Consider the following 9,060-nt stretch of genomic DNA (forward strand, 5'->3'; position numbering starts at 1 on the left):
CCTTGTGCATAATAAGAAAGCATATTTAATCAAGTTAGATGTTAAATTTCACTTGCCTCTATGTGATGGAGAGCTAAATGCTGAAAAATTGGACAATTGGATTAGACAAATTGATGTGTGTTGCAGAGTGCAAAACATCGACTCAGACAAGAGAAAAATTCAGTTGGCAAGCCTACACCTAGGAGGCACTGCCTTGGTTTGGCGAGAAGGCAGAACCCAATCTGAAATGAAAAGACATGGGAAGACTATCTCTGTTTGGAGTGACTTTGTTTCTGCAATCAAGAAGCAGTTCTATCCATTGGCCTACATGCAACAAGCCATGATGAGTTGGCAAACGTTTCGGTAGTTGAATGGGCAAAGTTTGCAAGGGTACACTCAATAATTTAGAAAGAGAGCATTGATTCTAGGGATCTCGTTAGACTCACCAGAGACTCTTTTGAAGTACATTGGTGGTCTACACAACTACATGAGGCATACCATCCTCATGTTTAATCCCACTAGTATAGATGAGGTATCTATACAAGCTACTCATCTAGAAGCTAGAGGAAAGAATGGAAATCCAGAAGTTGGGGGACCCTCCCAACCCACTGCAAGCAAGAGAAAGGAGAAAAGAAAGCAGAAGTGAAAATCAAGGAAGGCTAACATTTCACAGAAAAGCAAAGCTTCATGCACTCACTGTAAAAAGGATGGTCATGATGATGAGCACTGTTTGATTCTCCATCGAATGCTGAGACCTAAGAAGTCCGAAGGTGAGAAGAAGAAGATTGTTGCATCTATTCAGAAAGACTTGGGGTTAGAATCGAGAGATGAAACAATCATTGCAGCCACAGGTATAAAAGGTGAAGCATCTACTAGTAATTCTGCTCAAACTATTATTGATGAAGAACATGAGAGAAAAAGACATGAGCTTTTCCATATTCGAGTTATTTCCAAACATCAAAAGACTGATACTTTGTTTTATAGTGGCTCATAAGTAAATTTGATTTCTGAAGCAATTGTAAAGAAATTGGGATTAGCAACTACACCTCACAAGAAACCATACCCATTAGGATGGTTGAATGATAAAGCACAACTACAAGTGACTAGACAGTGCAAACTCAATTTTTCTTTTGGGTCAACGTTTGTAGATGAGGTTGAGTTAGACATAATTCCTTTGGATATATGTGGAATTGTTTGAGGAAGTCCTTACTTGTATGATAGAAAAGCCATTTTCTATAGAACTGAGAACAAGTATCTACTTGTTAAAAATGGAATCGAATACTTTGTAAGAGCCCGCAAGCTCAAGAATAATTATACTCTCATAAATTCCGGGCAGATGAAAAGAATGATAAATTCATGCAAACAATTCTTATTAATGGTTGTAGAGGAAAAGGCACCTAATAAAACCAATGTACTTGAGGGTTGTAATGCTAATCAGTAAGCTGATATAAAAAATATTTTTTCAGAGTATGACGTCCTATTTTAGGAACCTAAACGTCTGCCACCCAAAAAGGAAATGGTACATGATATTATTTTGCAACAAGATGTTCCATTACCTAACATTGGAATGTACAGGTTGTCTGCTTTAGAGAATGTTGAAATCAAGAAGCAGGTGCAAGAATTGCTCGAGAAGGGGTTCATCAGGCCTAGCACATCACCATGTGGGTCACCAATCATTTTGGTGAGAAAGAAAGATGGCTCATGGAGAATGTGCATTGACTACCAAGCAATGAATAAGATAACAATAAAAAATCATGATCCCCTTTCTCGCATAGATGATCTTTTAGATCAATTGAAGGAAGTTGTTTATTTCACCAAGCTAGATTTTCACAGTGGATACCATCAGGTCAAAGTTGTAGCACAAGATGCATGGAAGACTAATTTCAAAACCAAGCAGGGATTGTATGAGTGGCTGGTTATGCCTTTTGGCTTGACCAATGCCCCTGCTACTTTCATGAGATTAATGAATGATGTACTCAGGCCTTTTTTTGATGATTTTGTAATTGTGTATCTAGACGACATTCTGATTTTTACTAAAACGTGGGAAGAACACTCAAAGCATGTTAAGCAGAAATTAGATGTTTTGAAAAGAGAAAAACTTTATGTTAAACTCTCAAAATGTGAATTTTGCAAAACATCTCTAAATTATTTGGGTCATATAGTAGGGGTTGGTGAATTGAAAATAGATCCCTCTAAAGTGGCAGTCATTGTTAAGTGGCCTAAACCCAAGTCTACTATAGAAGTAAGAAGCTTCTTAGGAGTATCATAATATTGGAGGAAGTTCATTTCTAACTTTTCCTCAATTGCAGCTCCCTTGCATGCTTTTACAGGATTGAACAAGGTGTTTCAGTGGGGAGGCAAACATCAGAAAGCCTTCAACACCTTGAAAGAAAAGATTAGTACTACACCTGTACTAGCACTCCCTGATCTACAAAGACCGTTTGAGATCCAAACAGATGTCGGTGACTATGCCATGGGAGGAGTGTTGACATAGCATGATAAACCCATATGTTATCATTCTGAGACTTTTAATCCTGTAGTAGTTAACTATCCTACATATGATAAAGAATTGTATGCATTAGTTCAAAGTGTGAAAAAGTGGAAACATTACTTAATGGGCAAAGAGAGAGTAATACATACTGATCATCAACCACTTGAATATCTACATTCCCAGACTAAGTTGCAGCAATGAAGAAATTATATATGGATGGGTTTTCTACAATAGTTTCATTTAGTCATCAGATATAAAAAGGGCATACATAACAAAGTTGGAAACATGTTATCTAGACCCATTATAAATGCATCTACTATACTTAAGCATAATTTTGTACTACATGAAAGCTACATTGAACAATATGCTCAAGATATAGACTTTAAGGATGTATATGCAACTTTGAGTCGAGGCAAGAGAGTAGAAGAATTGGATTATCATTTAAAAGACTGACTCTTATATCACTGTGGGAAACTCTGCATTCCACAAATTGAGAGAGTAAAGATAGTTAGAGAGGCACACACTTCTCTGATATCAGGTCACTTTGGGATAAGTAAAATATTTTCATAGCTGCAAAGATTTTGTTATTGGCCGAAAATGAATGAGACAGTTTCTAGATATGTAAGAGGGTTTACTATGTGTGCTAAAAGCAAACCCAACAATAGAAAACTAGGCTTGTACACTCCATTACCAGTTCCTTCGCACCCTTTGGAAAGCATTTCCATGGACTTTGTTGGAGGACTGCCTAAATCTAGGAGAGGTCGTGATTATCTATATGTGGTTGTGGATAGGTTCAGCAAAATGTGTATTTTGATACCTTGTAATAAACTAATTACAACTAATTACAACTGAAGAAACTACAAAACTATTCTTTGAACATGTATGGGTTCATTTTGGATTAACCACTTCTATTATATCTGATCGAGACGCTTGATTTGTGGCGAAGTTTTGGTCCAGTCTATGGGAGCCGATGGACACCCAACTGAAGAAAAGCACAACTTTTCATCCACAAACCGATGGCCAGACAGAAATAGTTAACAGGACAGTGATCCAGTTACTCACGGGATATTGCAGCAAACATCCTAAGCTTCGGGATGAACATTTGTGTTATGTGCAACATGCTTACAACAGAGCAAAACACTCTTCTATACAGAGATCTCCTTTTGAGACTTGTTTTGGTTCCATACCAAGGTCTCCTTTGGATTTTGTCTTTGGTAAAGATACCACAGCTGATGGACACAGTGATGTGGACAAGGAAACTAGGTTCATTGAATAGATCTGGGAGATCCACCAGGCAGTACAGGAATACCTGGAAAAGAGCCATGCCAAATACAATGCAAGGCCTGACAAGTATCGGATGGAGCATAGTTTTCAAGTTGGAGACTAGGTCTGGCTGTATATCAGCAAGGATAGGATACAAGGTGAAGCTAAAAAGCTAAAGCCTATTAGGTATGGACCTTTTAGGATACTTGAGAAGATTGGTGAAAATGCTTTTCGCCTCAATCTACCAGCTTACATGCAATGTTATCGGGAAATCTAGTTTCTATGCAAAGCTTCTAGTCCCACTAAGGCTGGTAGCTACCTTAGAAACAAACAAACTAAAGCAACTTTTGTTTTCCTTTATGAGAGGTAGATAAGAGGGGAAATAAGGATAGCAACCTCTGTCTTGTGCTTGGTTCCTTGCTTGATTCCTCTCCCTTCTGATAGACCTTTGCCACTTGCTTCCTCGTTTACCCAGCTTCAAAGAGTACCTGTAGAATCAAAGCAGCATAACACTATCCAAAAACATAGATCTACTATCATAAACAATATACGACCAGATATATATTGACCACACAAATGCATGTATCATCAATCATACAAGAATGTGGAGGAAAACTTGAATAGCTTTATTAATAATCAAGAATAGCAAAGAGGATTACAACCAATTGTTCTGACCCAACGTCATCCTCTCAGCAAGAAAGCCCTTCTTCACCTCATTAAAAGCTTAGATCACCCAACATTATGATGTTACAACAAGAAACCAGCAGCATTTCCTTACAAGATACAAAATTCCAGCCCCTGGATCTCTGGGATGAGGGATCCATATATAGATGTTTGCAAGGGGGGTGAGTCAGCTTCTGAGATTTGATTAGTGTCCTATCTTTGATAGTTCTTGATTCCACTTGGAGATTGATGATCTCTTACTCATCCTTAGGCGAATGCAGAGAGGCAAGTGTCACTGGAGAAGTTTCTGGAAGATTCCATGATCCTCCACCTCACTGATTGACCGTGCCATTTGTCCACTCTCGCCCATCGGACCCCATAGAAGGGATTTTTAGTATGCATCACACCTCCCATGTGCATTTAGGTGGGATGCAACGCACTTTGACCATGGAGTAGGTGAGATGGTCCAGTTTTGACCAGTTCTGAGTATTTTTTCATGGAGAACTTCTGGGATATGTTGTAATCAGTTGACATTGTTCTTTTAAGGGTTGTAACAACACTTTTAGGGACTTAGGAGCCCTTGGTTTATGGACATTTATGATTGGGGTTGCAGTGCCCAAAAATTTCTATAACAGTTGCCCCCTAAAGCATGAGGTCGTTAATCTTTTGATGTTTGGTGAAATGCTTTATCATGAGGATCCGAAGTTTTTCAAGCTAGAAGGCGACCTGTAATAAGATACAATACAATACATTATCTTCATAACATTCTCATGATCTAGTTGAGGTGGGCATTACCATGCTCAACTTTATAAATTCATTTTCATGTACATAAGACAGAAAATCATATGAGTGTAGACTGATGATTCTGGTAGAGCCATCATCCCTTGGATTAGATGATTATCTATGCAGTAATGATGTACATTTTATGTCTTTATTTTCCTGAATATATATCACAGCCCGGATGGATGAAACTAGATCCGGGGTCTTCAATCTCGTTCGATCTTCACTCAAAGTACAAGTCGATCCATGTGAGAGATGTTCTGGAGTCGAACATGGAAAGACATCGCCTGATTACCAGCCAATGATGTAAGTTGTTAACAGGCGCGAGAGGAATCACCGATAATGATGATGACCCTAAAGGTACTAAGTACAATTGACGTGGTGTGAATAAGGGAATTGGCATCCAGCACCACGCAAAATCTTTCGGTCGAAGGCCATTGATGTAAACCTGTCACCGGAAGTGAGAAACTTGCCATTGAGGCATGCAAGCTTCAAAGTACTGAAAGGGTTGTTCCTAGATCGACTTCCCAGATAATGAGCTGATGTCGACAAGAAACGATCCATCATAGGAGGGCCTTAGTGAATCCCACATCAATGACATGAAATGGAGTAAATGATTTTAATGGACGTGAAAACGATTTGATGACATAAGGTTCAGGGTGGTGGTCATGAAAGAATGGAGCGTAAATGTATTGCAGTGGATGAGACACAGGTGAATTCTTTGAGCGACTTTTCTTGAACATATCGGCGACACTGACATGATGGTTGGTAGCATTAACCCCAAATATGGATGGTGTGATCGACCAATGGTGATATGACCAATGAACGGAACAACCCAACCCGACTAGGATGCAGAGTGAAAGTGTCATGTTCAAGAGCGACTTGCTACCAATAAAGTTTCTTCAAGTTTTCTTCCCAATTTTTCCCCAATCATTGCTGACCAGTACCTCTTTATTTTTGTCAAGCTTGAGGAGGATAACATATGCCTGTTCTATAATTTTCCCTTCGGGCAAACCCATCGCTATGTTTTAACGAGCCGAGCGATAGTGAAACTCGTTCTTGTCTGTATGGATAAGTTTGTCGCTATACAGTTTTAACGAGTTTAACGACAAAGATAACTCGGTCCTTTTCAATTTTAGAGAGTCTGAAAAGGGACATAAAGAAAACTCTGACAATTCGTTTTCTTCATATAATCCCTTAAGTCCAAAAAAGTATAAAATAATACAGAAGGGATGAATTTTTGGTAATTTTAACTAGCCGAACAAAACAAGCGCTCGATCTTTTTGTGTAATAATCCCTCAGGTCCAAAAAGATTAAAATATAAAGGAGGGATAGCACTTCCGGTCACTTTAACGAGCTGGAGAGGCCAATTGCTCGGTAATCTTTTCATATTTTACGAGTCAGATGAAAGGAGCTTAAAGGAGACTCGTTTTTCAAGGAACAAGTGATAAATTTGGGTAGCAGCTAATTCTCAGTAAGGTTTGGAATTTTCCAATCATGGCAGTGTCACAAGGATGGCTAACAGGATCACTCTTCGCAACTGATCCTCAAAAAGGGTAAACAATCGAATGGAGGTGAATGATCGGCTAATATAGAGTGGAGGTGATGATGAGAACACGACCAAGGCTTAAAAGGCTAATGATAATGCATTCACGATGGTTATTTACCAAAAATTGGTTCATTTTTTAATGAGCTTAAACTTTGGGGGAACGTTTGCTCATTGCCTATGTTTATTTTTTAACAAGCTTGAATTTTGCGTTAAAACTGCTCGATCCAGTCGTATAATAAGAATGTCTCATCTAAAATGACATTTTTTCAAAGCTTTTCCCTGCATCCTTTCTTTATGGAAGTTAGGAAACAACCAATCCTACGAGTTTAAAGGGTTAGAGGACCTACAAATTTAAAAAATAAATGGTTGTTCTTCGCTTGCACGCCAAAAGGTTTGCATGCCCCTAGGTATAGCGAAAAAATTTCGGGTTACCAAAGACTGTTCTATCCATACTTCAGACAAAGCACTTCCTCGACGATGTCTACCGAAAAAAACAAATTTGAGTGGCACAACTGGCTCCACTCACATAACTTTGACAAAGGAATCTTATTCCATTCTAACCTCATAAACTAGTCATATATCCTTCGCGGAAACCTACCCTATACCCAAGGTTTTCCTGTCGAAATAGGCCAGGGTGCATGCGCCCTAGGTTTCAGTCATGTCCTCCGAATCACTCGCGCTCATCAGGTGGATGGACTGGGGATTGATGAGACATTCCTTGCGTGAAAAGACCATTCAAGGATGGTATTTGACTATTTGCTATGTGTGAACCGGGGAATGAAAGCTGGTCTACGAGCTTGACCACTCTTCCTTCATGTGGAAAACACATTACTCTAAAGAGTGAGGAGACAATGGCTCCCATGCAATAAATATAGTTGCGTCCAAGGAGTAGATTATAATCTAGGGGTCCTTGGACTACCATTACATTCATGTGAACGGTTTTCCTTCTCAATGTTATCGACACATTGGGGAGGATCCCTAATGGTTGACTGGTCCCTTTGTCAAATCCTGTTAGATTTCTCATTTCAGGCAAAAGCGATGGCAAACCAAGTGCTTTCCAAGCAGTTGAGGAAAGGATACTCACAGAAACCCCTTCATCTACGATGGTACCGGCCATGACCATTCTATATATTTGAGCAATGATTTGAAATGGTACACTAGCTAGTAAACGGGGTCTGCCTAGCAGATTCCAATCGAAGGAAACAACTAGGTTGCTTGGAGGTGGGACCGACTAGATGGCCAGACACGACTCTGATGAACTTCCTTCCTGTGGTGAAGGAACAGGTACGCTGCCCCCATGTTCGTCGGAGTCTGTGCTTAGGAAGAGAATTTGAACGGTGTCATTCTTGTTATCTCCGGTGACTGTATCATCCGAAGATGGACCTTCTGAAGGCAAGACCGAGTCAACTGCCACCTCGACCTTTTGACTTTCATCTGGTGTGGATTCAAAGGGTTCATCTTCAACGATAGACGATTCAGTCGACCACAATGGCGTGTCAGCCAGATTTTCAACTAGTGACGAACTCGACAAGAGTTTCTTATATCTAGGAGGAAGCTGTAATGATGAAACCGGGCGGTCGTCCAAAACTCTTTTGGCCTCATGTAAGGAGGGACAACGGTGGACGGTGTGATCGCCTTCACACAATTTACAAGGAAATTTACATTTTCCTTTTTGTCCAGGGAATTCACTTTCACTAGTTGACGGTGTATCTTCAACATGATCATCAGAGGTTGATGACACCGGATTGTGCAAATGAGGAGACCAGTCCCTTAAGATCCGAGGGATGCAAGGAAAATCTCGATGATAGTGGTCTCCTTTGCAAATGACACATGGCGATTTAGGCCTGGAAAGTGCAGTGTGTGGATTTTTGATAGACGATGCCTGGTTGCCCCTTTTCGCATTTTCCTCCTTATTCTTCTTCTCTTTCTTCTTCTCAGTTACTTGATTTTTGGCTTTACCAGCTTCATCAAGCGAAGAGGAAGGAGGAGAGGGAGAATTGGACGAAGTAGAAGGCTGGGGGGTAACTCTGCTATCGTTTAGTTGTTGATTTGATTGTTCAGGAATCAGGGTATTATGAACGACAGAGGTCGAGAAGAGCCATACGGGCAAGCCGATTGTCAATACGGGAAGTGACAATGTGGCCATATGGGGTGCACCAACATCTCCCCAAGAGGAGAAAGGACTAGGATTTCCTCCAAGGTGAAATCCTTGGTTGGTGGACTCCATCTTTCTCAACCTAAGACCAACGTAGGAAAGGTGATGTTTATTCCGATTAAAATAAATTTTAGATGCTTTGACACAACTTGTTTTTTCAATTTTTAAGAGTTGAGAAAA

Source organism: Pinus tabuliformis, chromosome X, assembly GCF_031772625.1.
Source record: "Pinus tabuliformis cultivar Carrire ecotype Pingquan chromosome X, CPIR1, whole genome shotgun sequence".
NCBI classification, from domain to species: domain Eukaryota; kingdom Viridiplantae; phylum Streptophyta; class Pinopsida; order Pinales; family Pinaceae; genus Pinus; species Pinus tabuliformis.